General features: G+C 37.9%; 1 pseudogene; it reads right to left on the bottom strand.

Moving 5' to 3' along the window:
• Positions 1 to 964: 964 nt before the first annotated feature.
• Positions 965 to 14,858, bottom strand: LOC122026476 (annotated as a pseudogene).
• Positions 14,859 to 17,248: the final 2,390 nt, after the last annotated feature.

The raw sequence follows: 17,248 nt of genomic DNA, 5'->3' as shown, positions 1-17,248 counted from the left end.
TTGTCATGGCATGGTTCAACTCAACGGTGTCGCATATCAATTGTACTTGTTTATTCCTACAAACAGCCAAAGCAATTTGGGATGTTGTAAAGAAGAATTATTCAAATCTCGAATAGTCTTCGAGATAAAGAATAAACTCAAGGATATTTGGGATGTTGTAAAGAAGAATTATTCAAATCTCGAACACAAGTCTTCGAGATAAAGAATAAACTCAAGGATATTTGATATGGTATCACTGAATATTATAATGTATTGCAAACATGAGGTTTGTGGACGAATTCTTCGCCAAAGACCTCGCCCTCTAATTGGCAAGTGCAACATGAAACAAGTATGCACCGAATCATACTTGTTAAAAAGGGCTCTCCTGAATGTCCTATAAATGAAAGATCTATAGACAACGACAATGGATTTGTTGAAAATAGAAATGTTAGCCGATCTATGGGAGATCAAAAACCCAATTTGCATTCTCACTGCCAGAAACTTGGTCATACTCGAGAAAGGTGTTGGGATCTCTATAGAAAAACCTGCAGATGCAAAATAATTGAAAGAGTCAATCCAAACAACTGTAGGAGTTAATCAACCAATTCAGGATTGTTTCTAAACAAGGATCAGTTCGACAATTGTGTAAACTATTAAATCAGCAAAATATAAACAATTCCAACATTGTAACAAGCAATTTTGCTCATCAAGGTCCTGTTGTTAGTATACAAAAACAAACTCTTGATATTTGATGCTAGTGCATAAGATCATATGACAGTAATCCATTTCTATTTTACACCTATTCTGCATTGTGATAAGATATCTCGGGGAATAGTAGATGGAATTCTCTTCTATTATTGGAAAAGGCTCTTCTATTGTTGGAAAAGGCATTGTCCATTTGTCAGATTCTCTTATTCTGCATTCTATACTTTAAGTTCGCAATTTAGCATACAACTTCTCCGAGCTAAATACAAAAGCAGGTCATTTATAAACTCTGTCTAAATGCCAAATACTTCTCCAAGCTAGTTCCAGCCCACTGTTGACAAAAGCATTCATCTGTAGGGACCAATGAACTCAAAGGAAATGGACCTTTTGGAGCCTTTTTCAAAGAAACTAAGAATCTGTGGCGAGGCCGAATCCTCTGGTTCAGAGACAAGCTCAAGTACATGGGATATTTTGTCAAGGATTTGACTTCATTCCGGAGTTCATTAACTAGATATAAATATTTGGGTTTCAGGTTCCCTTCTAATGACAAAGATAATACCTGAAAAGCAAGATAGATAAGTGAATAAAGGCAACATAAGACAGTCCACAAAACACAAACTAAACTGTTCTTTTTAACCTGCGTAAGGCTTGTCAACACTTTCAATATATCAGAATTACACATGCCAATGCTCCTTAGAAAGTTTATTCTAGGGAAGAAGTTGTGGGTCTTTGGTGACCATCTTGACTATGCTATCTGAAGGTGCTCCTAATTCTTCTGACAAGAAATTGAAGATCAACGTCCACGTGCTATCAATCCGTTGGACAAGAATCTGGGGACTTAACTGCACCACTTTGCCAATATCAGTTGTCTTGATTCCAACCTCTTCAATTAAATACCTGACTGTTGACTTTAAGGAATTCTCAATACTATAAGAGAACAAAGATAGGGCTGAAGTAATAATCTGCCCCACGCGAGAATGAGGAACCCCTATATTGACCAAGAATGCAACATGTGACTTAAGATTGTTTTCAACAGTGTACTCCAAAATTTGAGGCTGTTTGATGAGTATCCTTCTGACATCTCTATGTTTCACACCAACACTCATCAAGAACTCCAATCTTTCTTGAGCAGAAGACAAATTTATCTGAAGGCATGGCATGTCTCTCGTAGATGCAAATAAAGTCAGATTCTTTTAACCCAAAAGTGTTCAAATATTCAATTAGGGGAAACCACTTCTCATCAAAACCAAAATCTTCAGCGAGTTTATGATATCTGTTTTCAGTAAAGCTATCATTCTTCTTCTGCGGAAGATGGATAGTCATTAGACCCTTTTGTTGATATAAAATTAAGTAAGAATGAGTTTACAGAATCAGGGATCATGGTGATGATTAATTAAACATTAATTTGACAGAATTCATACCTTTACATTTGTTACCAAATCCACAAGCTCTTTGGAAGATCTGCTTAAAATAGGGTGACTAATTGTCACATTGGATTTCTTTGAGACGGGTTTAACATCATCCTTCACTGAACCATAAAAATTTCTCAATGATTGTCCAGCTTTTAGTGATCCATTTTCCTGTCTTTTCGTCAGTACTTTCAGGCATCCTGCACAACCAATAACACCAAGAATAGACTAAATTTTCTGGTAAGTTTTCTATGTATTCTTGCAGTTACCTGTTTTTTCACTTTGCTTGATCAATTGAAAGTTAAATTGATCACCAACATCTGAAAGATCATCCTAATAAAATTGAAGATTAAGACAAAATAAATGCATTGAAATAAAAGCAGGATATGTCACACCAGTTAATTCTATGCCACACCAACCAAAAGAAAGTTACACTATCCAAAATCCACACCAACCAAAAGTATTCTTCCAGTGATAGAGATGCAGCCTAGTACTTGGAGCTCCAGCATATGTTGGCTTTATTAATGAGTCTCATGAACACTGTTAATTGGTTCTTGTAAGTGCATGCAGGTAGATGTCTAAGGTCTACTAATTTTCCATCAGGATGATATAGTAGGACATGAGCTCATGATTAACACAGCGTGGATGCCTATAAGATTTCAAGGAACTTGTCAAAATTAAAACTAGATGAATTATTCTATGAACTAGAACTGCAAAAATAGACTAACGCCAAATCCGAAAAAGGTCTTGCTCTTATTGCAGGATCATCAAAAGACAAATCCAAATCCAAATCTGAATCGGAAGATGAGTCTGACCCAGACTCAGATGATGAAGAGCACCTGGTGAACTTGGTAAGAAAAATATTCACCAAGAGAAAGAAGAACTTCACCAGCAAGGACTTGCAGAAGATCAACTCCACCTCCAACTCTAACAACAAGAACGTGATCTGCTTCGGATGCAACAAGAAGGGGCACTACAAGACCGACTGCCCAAATTTGAAAAGAAAGAAGACTCTCAAGACGACGTGGGACGAATCGTCTGGAAATGAATCAAACGGCAGAGAACCGAAGCACTCCAACTACCTCGCACTGATGGTGCACGGTCCAAAATCGAAGAGTGAATCAGAAGACGGGTCCGAACCTGAATCGAGCCACGAATACGCACTAGTTTCCGAAGGTTCCGATGAGGAATATTTTAATTTAAATAAAAAGTTCTTTAAAATTATTACATGCTTAAATAGGAAATTAACTACTTATGAAAATCAAATAAATAAACTAACAAAAGAAAATGATAAACTTAATGAACAATTAAAATTGAACTCAACAACTAAACCAATTCAAACAGAAATCTCAACTCAAGTTGCAAAACTTGAGGAGGATAATTTCAGATTGAAAAATGAAATAGTTAAACTAAAGGAATTACTTGAAAATTTCACAACTAGATCCAAGTATCTTGACATGATACTTAGATCACAAAGAGCTATGTACAATAAGTCCGAACTCGGATATAAGCCCAGCTCAACCAACAAATCCTTTATATCTTTAGATAACCAAAATAAAAATTAAAGTAAAGCTTGGGTTCCAAAAGCGTGTCTAACCACGTAAGTATGACTCAATCAATATTACATACCTAAAGATAAAATTTATTATATAAATCAAAATAAATCATCTCCCTTAAACTCTAAAATTAAATCTTCAAAAATGAAAGAAAAGAAAAACCATAAATTATTTAAACCTAACTCAAATAAATACAATATAAACAAAATTTATAATCAAGTATACTATAACTATAAAAGTAATCAACAAAAGCCAAAAAATTTAAACTCAAAATGTTTAATAATTCAAGAGGGGGCTCCAAATTAGTTGGTACCTCCAAAATAATAACTTACTCACAGGGTATTTAGGACTAGCTAAGATAGGGACAACAATTTAACTTAACAAAGGTACTTGTGAAGTTTTGGATGATAGTAGGTTAGAGAAACTATGTTTATGCATGTCTAGGAAGATATGGCTTCGACCAGTGCATTTGGCTTAGTGGAACTAACTGAAGCTACCCCTTACAGATCCTAATCAGTTAGACCAAGGTTTTGTACTAAGCTCAGTGAATAGGCCTATTTGGAAAACCTCAAAGGCATGGTTACTCTAATGATATCCAAGTGACTCACCATAGCCGAGAAGCTTATCCAAAGAATGCCTATTTGTTGAGCCCAAAGCTAAACTAGAATCTAATACAAAGTTAAACACAAGCCTGAAATTGAACTTAATTCATCTCACAAAATCATAGGATTCCCTGATTGAAAATATAGATCGGGTGAGATGACTTAGAAACTAAAAATTTAAAATTAAAATTAAACTTAAAATTAAAAATAAAACCTAAACTTAAAATTAAAACTAAAACTTTAAATTAAAAATTAAAATTAAAAGTAAGCTCAAATCTAAATTGATATTAACTCCTACCTATTGTAGGAAAACAAGTGGATATTGGACAGTGGTTGCTCCAAACACATAACAGGGGATCACACCAAGTTCACTCAATTAACATACAAAAGCTTAAGAACAGTTGTCTTTGAAAATAACGGCAAACTCAAGGTAATTAGGGTAGGTAATATTGAATTTAAAACTAATTTTATTGTTAAGAAAGTATTACTTGTTGAAAATCTCAAATACAACCTTCTTAGCATTAGTCAATTGTGTGATTCTGGATGTAAGGTTAGGTTCCTATCCTCTGAATGCCTAATTAAGCACTTAGATAGCCCTTCTATAAGTCTAAAAGGGTTTAAAAATTACAATATCTATGCAATTAACCTAACCACTTCCTCACTTAAGTGTTATTTAACACAAAAGGAACAAACTTTGTTATGTCATAGAAGAATGCCACACACAAACTTTAGAAATCTAATTAAATTAAATGGATTAGTTAGAGGCTTACCAAAATTACCTAACTTAGACTCAACAATTTGTAATGTCTGTCAACAGGGAAAATAAACAAAGTATACTCACAAATCAACTAATCAACTTCAAACAAATTCAATACTAGAACTACTGCACTTAGACCTATTTGACTCCCATGGGATCAAATCAATAAATGGAAGTCTATATTGCCTATTAATAATAGATGACTACTCTAGATTTACCTAGGTAAAATTCTTAAAAATAAGGATGAAACATTTGAAATCTTTAGTAATTTTTGCAAACAAATTGAAAATGAAAAAAGTCAAAAAAAAATTAAAATAATCAGAAGTGACAACGGAGGCAAATTTAGAAATCATAAATTTAATCAATTCTGTCTTGAAAATGGTTATCATCACTAATATTCTTGCCCTAAGGCACCCCGATAAAATGGAATAGTGGAAAAAAAGAACAGAACTCCACTTGAAGCCTCTAGGATAATGTTAAATGAGTATAACCTGCCAAAATACTTTTGGGCAGAAGCTGTTAGCACAACCCGCTATGTACAAAACAGGACCATTATAAACAAAAATCATAATAAAACATCATTTGAACTCTATTATAATAAATAACCCAATATTAAATACTTTACAACCCAATATTAAATACTTTAAAGTCTATATACTAAATACAAGAGAATACTAAGGAAAATTTACCTCAAAAATAGAAAATGAAATCTTTTTAGGCTACTCGCTAAACAGTAGAGGTTATAGAGTATATAACAAAGTTACACTAAGAATTGAAGAAATCTCAAATGTAAAATTTGAAGAGTCCAACCAAAACCTAGAACAAACTCAAAATCAAACAATCGTATTTGTTCGAGGTACCACTAGTCAAGGGGGAACCAGTGAAAACCTAAGTCATGAAGAAGAAGATCAACTTCAACTGAATAAACCTACTAGAATCATGAGAGTAAATCCAAATCATCCAATTGACCAAATAATTGGTGACCCAGACCTAAGAGTTAGGACTAGGTCATCCTTTAGAAATTTAAGTCAAATATTCTTGATCTAAAAAATTGAACCCAAAATGATAGAAGAATCCTTACTTGAGCCAGACTGGATCATAGCCATGCAGGAAGAACTAGCCCAATTTGAAAGAAACGAAGTCTGGGACTTAGTACCACCACTTAACAATAAAAAAGTAATAGAAACAAAATGAGTTTTTCAGAAATAAACTAAGTGAAAATGGGAAAATTATTGAAATAAGGCTAGACTAGTGGCTAAAGGGTTTAGTCAAGTCGAGAGACTTGACTATGATGAAACCTATGTCCCAGTAGCTAGACTTGAATCTATTAGAATGCTACTTAGCTATGCAGCCCATTAAGGATTTAAACTTTATCAAATGGATGTTAAATCCACCTTTTTAAATGGGCTAATAAAAGAAGAAGTGTATGTAGGTCAACCACCTGAATTTTAGAGTCTAGATCATCCTATCTATGCCTTTAAGCTTAAAAAGGCCTTGTATGACCTTATATAAGCGCCTAGAGCCTGGTATGAATGATTGACCTCCTACCTAATTTCCAAAGGGTTCAGTTAAGGATAAATTGACCCAACCTTATTTGTAAAGTCAATCAAACAAGATATATTTATAGCCCAAGTATATGTAGACGATATAATCTTTGGTTCAACTAATTCAGAATTCTTACAAGAATTCATAACCTTAATGAAACAATAATTTAAAATGAACTTAGTAAGTAAACTAACTTACTTTAGGTCTACAAATTAAACAAACTAATGAAGGAAATTATATCTACCAACAAAAATATATTACGGACTTACTTAAAAAATTTGGAATAGAAAACACCAAGGAAATAAAAACTCCAATGGCAACTAACACAATCTTAGATAATGACCCAAATGGAAAACCAGTTGACATAAAATACTATAGAAGTGTCATAGGTAGCCTTCTATACTTGACTGCAAGTCGACCTACCATTTTATTTGCAGTTTGTATGTGTGCCAGATACCAAACATGTGCTAAAGAATCTCACTTAACTAACGTAAAAAGAATTTTTAGATATCTAAAAGGAACTTCAAATGTAGGAATTTGGTATCCTAAAACAACCAATTTTGAACTTATAGGTTATTCGGACTCAGACTATGTTGGCTGTAAACTAGACCGTAAAAGTACAAGTGGCGGATGTCAGTTGTTTGACCCATCACTTGTTAGTTGGTTTAGTAGAAAGTAACATTATGTTGTCTTATCTACTACTGAGGCAAAATATATAGCAATAGGAGAATGCATTGCACAATTGTTATGGATGATGCACACTCTAAAAGATTTTAATTTAAACTTTACAAAAATAAAAGTACTAATTGACAATGTTAGCTCAATTAATTTAACAAAAAAACTTGTGCATCATTCAAGAACCAAACACATTGAAATTAGACATCACTTTATCAGGGATCATGTCACTAAAGGTGACATTGAACACAATTACATTGAGTTTAAGTCAAACTTAGCTAATATATTCACCAAACCCCTCCCTGAAAGTGAATTTAGCAACTTCCGACGTCAGTTAGGAATATGTGTAATAGACTATGACCAATATTTTCAATATTATTTTTAAAAATTTTCAAATTCTAGGGAAAAATTCCTTATCAATTTTTCTCAAAATTTCCTTATTTTTAGAAGTTTCAAAATCAATTTTAGCCTTAGTCTAGATTGAACCCATAGAAAACATGCTCCTATAGATTTAGGACTTGAGCATCTCACCATTAGGGTTACCTTGTTTGTGATTATCAAACTTAGAAAAGGGGTGAGATACATAGACAGTTTGTCTGGACTTAAGATGCTTATATCAGTGTATCAACATAAGTTTGGGTGTTAAATACCAAATTTATAGTGATTGAGTTAAGTAATCTAGGTTAGTCCAACACTAACTGGGTAAAAAGACTTAACCTGACTACCCAAATTAAAACTGTTATCTTCTGATAGTTAGTTAGTAACTAATGGTTAGACAGTTAAGGACAATTTATAGATGATTAGATTATGTTAAAGTAATCTCAGGTTCAGGGGGAGGACAAATAAGTCAATAAAATTTTAAAAACATCCCATTTTAAATCCATTTTTAAAAATTATTACATATCCTGAAAAATTATTTTAAAAGTATTTTCAATATTTTTTTAAAAAAAAACTTTAAAACACTTTTTACATAACTCAGTATTTAACTTTTTGTTTTTAAACGTTTAAAGTTTTTTTTTTGGGAAAACTTAGCAAATCTTAAAGTTTTTAAAGTTAGTAGATTTTAAAATTATTTTCAACTTTCTTATTCTTGTGAAAATACTAAATAGTGTTTTAAATTCGTTTTGAAAAATGTCTTTAAAATGTTTTTAAAATCTGTTTTACAAAACACTTTGAAACAGTCTTGAACATATTCTTTTCAAAACTTTTTTTTTCTTTATCATTTTGAAAGGCTAAGTGGCTTTAAAATTATCTTTCAACATATTTTATTTTTTTTAAGTTTTTATGCTTATACATTTTTTTCCTCCCTCAAAGTAATCCTGAGAATTAGTGTAAATTTATTACTTTCCCCAATAATTTTTTTTATCTACTCATGGTTTTTGATGAATGCCAAAGGGGGAGGGTTACGGGGTTAAGTTGAAACAAATCACAAATTAAAAACTGAATAACTTAAACCATATCATGTTTATGCTTGCATTTATTTTCCCTAACTTAACCCAGGTTGTCATTGCGTCAAAAATAGAGAGATTGTTGGTTCGATTTTGCACTAATGGTCTAACTCGGATTTTGATAAATAACAAGTAAGTTAAGTTAGGTTTTGTTGTAATATAACCACTTGATTAGGTGTGTAGGAAATCCAACTAGGTCAATAGGTCGACCAGGTAGCTAGTATGAAGTCCAGATAGGTCGACGGGTTGATCGGATATCTGGTAAGAAGTCTAGCTAGGTCAAAGGGCTGACCGGATAGCTAGCACGAATCCAGATAGGTTGACGAGCTGACCGGATATCTGGCAAGAAGTCCAGATAGGTCAAAGGGCTGACCGGATAGTTGGCACGAAGTCCAGACATGCCGATGGACTGACTGGATGTCTGGCAAACTAGTAAGTTAAGATAAGTCACTGGAGGAGAGTGACCAAGTGAGGATGTGTCTCGATTGAAGGGATAGTAGGCGTCGATCCATTTTAGGTCCATTTGAGATCCCTATGCTGAAACCTTTACTAGTTCCTGGTCCTGGGAGGACAGGAACTAATTACTACTTTTCATTATTATTAAATTATCATAATACTAGTTTTACAAGGTATTTTGGACTAATATTATTTTGCAGGACAAACAGAAGAAAATTACCTTCAGATGAACAGCGTCCGAAGGCGCCTTCAAGTAGTGAAGGCGCCTTCGTACTATTCATAGAAGGCGCCTTCCATGGCTATAGAAGGCCCTTTCTGTAGGTTAAATTTTGGCCGAAGTTGTGGATAAGCACCGAGCGAACTGATCGGGATCGATCTTGCCTCACTGGAGGCACCTTCCATGGCTATGGAAGACGCCTTCCATGCCTTTTATAAGGCTGTCCTGAGGAGACATTCTATAACAACGACTATTAGAGCTACTATGCATCCTTTTGAGGTTCTGAATGCTCCGAGCTCCTAGTACGACTTTGCTGCGAAGCTGCTGTGCCTGACAATTGCTTCGAGGAGTTCCGATCACAACCAACAGACCGACATCGACACGAGCACTTCAACATCGATATCTAAGTGTCAGTAACATTTATTTTGTGTATTTAATTACTGCAAAAGGACAAGTACAAGGTGTTGCACTTGTCCTAAATTTCGTTGTATTAGATTCTCTCTTCCGAATGTGCCGGAAGAGGTTTTTAGTGGATTACCCATCAATATGTCCGCGAGACCTGGGTCTTGGTGTAGGAGTCGCCGAAGGCTCCGAACCAAGTAAAACAACCCGTGTTTTCTTGTATTGTTTTCTTTTTAATTTCCGCTACGCATACTCGTGATTTCAAAATAAAAAAGAACGAGTTTTTGAAAACCACGTGATTCACCCCCCCCCCCCTCATGTGCGTAATCGATCCAATAGTCAGATCTGATCTCCTGGATATTGTAGAAATTAAGAGAAGGAAAAACTAACCATATTATTAGATCTCAAAATTGATTCACAGTATATGGTCTTATATAGTTAAGTTAAGAAACCCTAAACTCAATATAAAAAAAAGGAAAAAGTCCTAAACTCTATAAAAAAGGGAAAAGGTCCAAATTACCCTAAAAGCTATAAACAAACAAATAAATATATAATATAACATCCTCCCTCAAACTCACGATGCTACAGCTAGAAGCATTAAGAGTTTGTCAGATAAGAAATGAAAACGTGAAGTGGAATGTGTCTTGGTAAACATATCAGCAATCTGTAGCTTTGAAGGAACAAAAGGCAATGTGATAGTGTCAATATGAAGATGGTGACGAGTAATGTGACAATCAATTTCAATATGTTTCGTCCGCTCATGAAAAACTGAATTGCGTGTAATTTGAATGACACTCTGATTATCACAATATAACGGAGTAGGTTGATGAAGAGAGACACCCATATTCGCAAGCAACCATCGCAACCAAACTATCTCACAAGTAGTTGAGGCCATGGCACAATACTCAGCTTATGTGGAAGATCTAGAAATAACATCTTGCTTTTTACTCTTCCAAGAAATGAGGGAATCACCAAGAAAAATGCAGAAGCCAGTGGTAGATTTATAATCCGTAGGATCACCAACCTAATCCGCATCAAAGTATGAACGCAGCTCAAGAGATGAAGTAGAAGGAAATAAAAGGCTTTGAAATTGAGTGCCCCGAAGATACCTGAGAATGCGAAGAACAGCAGTCCAATGAACTGTAGTTGGTGCAGCGATAAATTGACTAACAATATGAACAACATACATAATATCTGGACGAGTCATGGTGAGATAAACCAAGCTTCCAACAATAGTTCTGTACAAACTAGGATCCGGTAAAGGTGAGCCATCAGATGGAGAAAATCGAGCATTAGTCTCAATAGGAGTATCAACAACTCTATTATCAGTAAGACGAGCACGCACAAACAGATCAGATATATACTTTGACTGAGATAAAAGATAACCTTTTGGGGAATAAGCAACCTCAATGCCCAAAAAGTAGAGTAGTATACCCAAGTCTTTCATAGCAAAACAATGAGCCAACTCAGACTTCAAGGAAGCAATTCCATCAGAATCATCACTAGTAATAATCATGTCATCAACATATAATGATAAAAGAATACGACCTGCACTCGTACATCTGACAAACAATGTTGAATCATGGTTACTAGGATGAAAACCAAACAAAGTAATCACTGTAGAGAACTTCTCAAACCAAGCACGAGGTGCTTGTTTGAGACCATAAAGCGATTTACGAAGCCTGCAAACTTCACCAGGTTTGTGTGAAATACCAGGAGGAGGTGTAATATAAACTTCTTCATGAAGATCACCATTTAGAAATGCATTCTTAACATCCATCTGAGATATTCTCCATCGACAAACAGAAGCAATAGCAATCAGAGTACGAACAGTTGTCATTTTTGTAATAGGAGCAAATGTTTCTTCATAATTCATGTCATACTCCTGAGAATAACCTTTAGCAACAAGACGAGCTTTGTATCGTTCGATAGATCCATCAGATTTAGTTTTGATCTTATACACCCAACGAGAACCAATAGTATGTTTTCTTGGTGGCAATGAAACCAAATCCCATGTATGACTTTGATGCAAAGCAGTTAGTTCCTCAACCATAGCACTCTGCCAAAGTGGGTTACAAATAGCTTCTCTATAGGATTTAGGTTCAGAAAGACAATGAATAGATGCAACAAATAAAGCAAAGGAATGAGAATAACAAGAGTAAGCAAAATATGGTAGTTTAGTAGACTTACGAACATGAGTGAATTGACGACGGTGGAGAGAAGGATCATCCGCAACCTCAGGAGATAATTGGGTAGTGGTAGAAGGAGGAACATGTGGAGCAAATATCTCGGGAACCAAAGTACCAGATTCAGTTGAACTACCAGTAGGATTTGTGGGTGAATCTTCCTCAGTATCAGTATTGAAAGGATCAATGCAAAGCAAATCTGACTTTGACATATTATGCGAACTAGCCGGAATAGAAAAGAATGGAATATGCTCAAGAAATACAACATGACAAGACACATATAATTTTTGACTAACGGGATTGATATGGGTTAGGTTTAGTAGGTCCCTGGGAAAAGGAGAAAAGAGATAGCAGAATCAAGAAGACAGTACAATATCGGCCGAGACATATCTCCAAGGAGATTTGCCAATATCGGTCGGGACATACTCTAAGGTAGGCAGACCAAAATCGGTCGAGATATACCTCAAGAGAGGTAGGCCAATATCGATCGGGATATGCCTCAAGGGAGATAGGACAATATCGGTCGAGATATACTTCGAGGGAAGTAGGCCAATATCGACGGAGATATGCCTCAAAGCAGGTAGGCCAATATCGGCCGGGATATGCCTCAAGGGAGGTAGACCAAAATCGGTCGAGATATACCTCAAGGGAGGTAGACCAAAATCGGCCGAGATATACCTCAAGAGAGGTAGGCCAATATCGATCGGGATATGCCTCAAAAGAGGTAGGCCAATATCGGTCGGGATATGCCTCAAGGGAGGTAGACCAAATCGGTCGAGATATACCTCAGGGGAGGTAGACCAATATCGGTCGGGATATACTTTAAGGTAGACAGACCAATATCGGTCGAGATATACCTCGAGGGGAGTAGGCCAATATCGGCCGAGATATGCCTCAAGGGAGGTAGACCAAAGTTGGTCGAGATATACCTCAAGGGAGGTAGACCAATATCGGCTGAGATATACTTTAAGGCAGACAGACCAATATCGGTCGAGATATACCTCGAGGGGAGTAGACCAATGTTGGCTGGGATAAACACACAGTACATATCGAACTGTTCATAATATGACCGAAATAGAGTAAGCAGGTATGAACGATAAATATACTTCAGTATAGCGCGCAAGATAGAACTAGAGTAAATATTTCGAGAATGTGCATAAAGGTCTTATGATAATATGTATTGCATGTGATTATATAGCAGGTTAACTAAATTGGCGAAAAGAATGCTTCTAGGCTCTTCTGCAGGTATTAAACGACAAAGAAGGTACATTTGAGGAACGAAAAAGATTCCTTAAAAGGTCATTTGCCACAAGTACACAGTGGACGTCATCTCATAACAAACTCTAACAAACCGGGGTTCACTTCATGACTACGGAGGTTATATGAAGTGGTATAAAAAAGAAAATCCTCTCCGTTGGCCAGGTACGTGCACATCACGGTTCACACCTAGACTCTAGTTTTTCAACTACTGTTCATCTTCTTCTTCTTCTTCCACATCGAGAGAGATCACTGACTTGAGCGTCGGAGGACCTAGCCAGGGATTCTCACCCCGGTCTTAGGTCACTGACGATAGTGTTGGTCGGTCTCTTGTGCGCAGGAAGTCTTGGGAGCCTTTGATCTTGGTTTTCTTCAGGAAGATCTCCCTCTCTTCATCAGAGCTTCACATGAGGAGGGCAGTTCGTGATTTCATTCTCCCTGATCCGCTTTGGGTTTCTCGGATCGGTATTCAAGTAGGTATTACTCTTCGTCAGAAAGTAGGTTTCCTTCCCAGCTTTCCATTTTGTCAAGCATCTCAGACAGGATCAAATTTTGCGCCGTCTGTGGGAAATTCACCTGAATCTGAGACTACAAGATGGAAGAGGCTGGAAAATCAAATCTACTCACCATTAGCCGTGAGGATCTGGATTTCCTCATTAATTCTCATATACAAAAAGCTTTGCAACAACAACAACAACTTCAAGCTCATACTGGAGCTACTCTCCCAATAGCTCATAATCCAACAATCTCAACTACTGAGCACCGGAAGGGAAAAGAGCCAGAGGAGGAGGAACATGCATATTTTCCTCCAGCTACAGTTTCTCCGACAAGGCGTCCACGGGCCTTTCTTCGTACTCCCATGGAATAGGGGGGACAAAGGCCAGTATTTCAGGAATCTTCTGGCGAAGCACCAGATAGAGAAAAATGTAAAGTTAAAATAATGACCAGTGATAGCTCGCCGGAAAAAAATCATTTCTCCATTCTCTCAAAGCGTGCTGGATGATCCGCTCCCTAAGCGATATCAAAATTTGCAAATCGACGAGTACACTGGGACTACAGATCTAGAGGATCATCTATTAAAATTTGAGAATGTGGCATTATTACAGTAATTTTCTGATGGAGTAGAGTGCCGAATGTTCCTTACGACACTCGGAGGAGCAGCTCAACGCTGGTTCAAAAGACTGCCAGAAAAATCTATCCGAAAATTTAAGGATTTTAAGAAGGTTTTTCTACACCACTTCTCCAGTAACAAGAGGTATCATAAGACTCCTTGGAGTCTATTCTCAATTAAATAAGCATCCAAAGAATCCATCAGAGCCTACATCAAAAGATTCAATCAAGTAGCTATCGATGTACCCAATGCTACTACTGAAATCTTAGTAAGCGCTTTCTCTCAAGGTTTAAATGATAATGATTTCTTTAAAGATTTAGTGAGAAACCCTCCTGCCAATTTTGATCCTTAATTGAACGTGCCACTGAATTTATTAATGTGGAAGAAGCTCAAGCTGCCCGTAGAAAGGAGGGCGTTACTTCTTCCCCTCCTCTGGTTAAGGAGAAAGCTCCTGCTCCTGTTCCTCTACCAAGGGGACCTCAAGTGATTCATCCGCCTCATCGGCATCCGGAATATCGTCCGCAAGTAGTACAACATATGGAGATCCAGCCATAAACCCCCAGAAGATGGTTCACTTATCATAAAACTAGCAGTCATCATACTAAAGACTGTTTTGTTTTGAGAAATAAAAGATCAAACAAAGAGCGCTACCAAAGGCAAAACTATTATTGATAGTAATACCCCAGGCAGCAAAGTCCGCTCAAATTGGAATATCGCCCAGTCGAGCCTCGGCCGGAGGCATTATCCACCCCGGCCGGTACAAGTCAGGTGTCTGAGAAGACTCCATCTGAAGCCATGACAGCCCGACAAGAAGAAAATAGGAGTAATGCCGCCCGGGGCAATATCAGTATGATCGCGGGCGGGCCCACTGATGGAGATTCTAATAGAGCCAGAAAAGCACATGCGCGAAGACTTGAGGTTCATGCTATGGGGTGCAGCATGGAACGAGCAGCTGGTCCTGAAATCAGTTTTGGACCTAGAGATCTTGAGGGGGTAGAGATACCCCATGATGATGCATTGATAATCAAGGTCGTAATAGCCAATTACACCATTTCTCGTACCTTTATAGACACTGGTAGTTCTGTCAATATTATCTTTAAGAAGGCTTTTGATCAATTGCAGATCGACCCGAGTGAACTTCAACAGATGGTAACTCCTCCATATGGATTTACTAGTAATGAGGTACAGCCGCTTGGTCAGATAAAATTGGTCATATCTCTAGGGGAGGAGCCCTTGATGAGAACAAGAAGATCTTATTTCTTGGTGGTGGGCGCCCCGTCTTCTTATAATGTGATACTAGGTCGACCGGCCCTGAACAAGTTTAGGGCGGTCGTTTCTACTTATTGTCAAAAAATTAAGTTCACTGTTGATGACCAGGTTGGAGAAGTACGAGGTGATCAGAAGACAGCCCGCAAATGTTATGTGGAGATCGTTCGGACTGAAGCTAATGCTGCTCGAAAAGTTCAAAGAATGGAAGTCAATGTCATTCAGGAAAGACAGCCTGTTCTGGTTTATGAAGAGAAGGAAGTGTTGGAACCCCAAGGTTGTTTTGGTGTGATCAACAAGTTAAGGTAGGTCCTATTTGTTTTAACCTTGTGTCTAAGTGTGCAGGAGCTTAGGAACACAGGTAGTCGAGCGGAAGACGCAGCTAGCGAGAAGGACGGCAGTCCGAGGGACGAGGTGCTGCGGAAGAGTACACCGGCGGATGAGAAGGAAGCGTGCGGTGGTTCCAAGGGACGAAAGCTGGAGCGGAAGATTGCTCGGGGAGCAAGAGACGCAGCTAGCGAGAAGGACGGCACGCGGTGCGTCCGAGGTACGAAGACTGCGGATGAGTACACCGGCGGACGAGAAGGAAACACGCAATGATTCCGAGGGACGAGAAGCCGGAGGGAAGCTCGCTCGAGAAGACCGGAAGTTGGGTTCGGGTGAGCCCTTTTCCTGATGGCAGAGATCACCCAAGCAAGTGGATCCGGAGGAGAAGAACCGGACCGAGGAGGGACTGAACCATAGAAGAGGTCCCGGACAAAAAAGTCAACGCTGTTGACTTTTGGCTCCGGGGTGCCCGGAACCCTTCCGGGCGCCCGGACCCTGATTTTGACCAGGATCGTGATTTACGCGATCTGAACGTTGGGGGATAAAGTTTTATCCCCCCAAGGCGCCCGGAACCCTTCCAGACGCCCCGACCAAGGCTATAAATATAGCCTTGGTCCAGAAGCCTTTTTATCAACTCAATAATTAGCATTCCAAACACTTGTGCACTCACTGTTCTAGTTTAGCTTCTGCTTTTGTGCTTTCATCGATGTAAGAGGCTTCTCCGCCCGAAGGAGTTTTTAGTGCGATCACTTTTCTTGGATTAACAACCTCCCCGGTTGTAACCAAGTCAAACACGGTGCCTCGTTTCTTTCTTGTATTTCTGCTTAGCTAATTTTATACAAGTGTTAGTTTAAGAGTTCGAGAAGGGTTGCTTTTATTTTTTTTACAGGGCTATTCAACCCCCCCTTCTAGCCGGCCCAACGGTCCTACAAGTGGTATCAGAGCCGAGACGCTTCAGGAGGACTAACCGCCGAACGAAGCAACGAGATGGCCGGATCTAACATCCACCCACCAAAATTCGAGGGGGACTTTGCAAGCTGGAAGAAGCACATGGAGGTATTTTTCGGTACCGATTTTGATTTATTACTAACAATGGAACATGGTTTTGAAGCTCCCGAGGGCAAAGCGAAAAATCAATGGACAAAGAAAGAGCAGGCCGAGTACGTGGCAAACAAGAAAGCAGAATTCCATCTGCTAACCGTACTTCCGCCACAAGAAGTCAACCGTGTTGGCACCTACAACTCGGTAAAGGAGCTTTGGGAGAAGTTCCTTGAATTACACGAAGGAACATCCGAAGCCAAGCTTGCGAGACGGGACTTACTTCGCAACCAGCTCACCAACCTCCGTCTT

Source organism: Zingiber officinale, chromosome 10A (assembly GCF_018446385.1).
Source record: "Zingiber officinale cultivar Zhangliang chromosome 10A, Zo_v1.1, whole genome shotgun sequence".
Classification (NCBI taxonomy): domain Eukaryota; kingdom Viridiplantae; phylum Streptophyta; class Magnoliopsida; order Zingiberales; family Zingiberaceae; genus Zingiber; species Zingiber officinale.
This window is presented reverse-complemented; position numbering and strand designations above follow the sequence as displayed.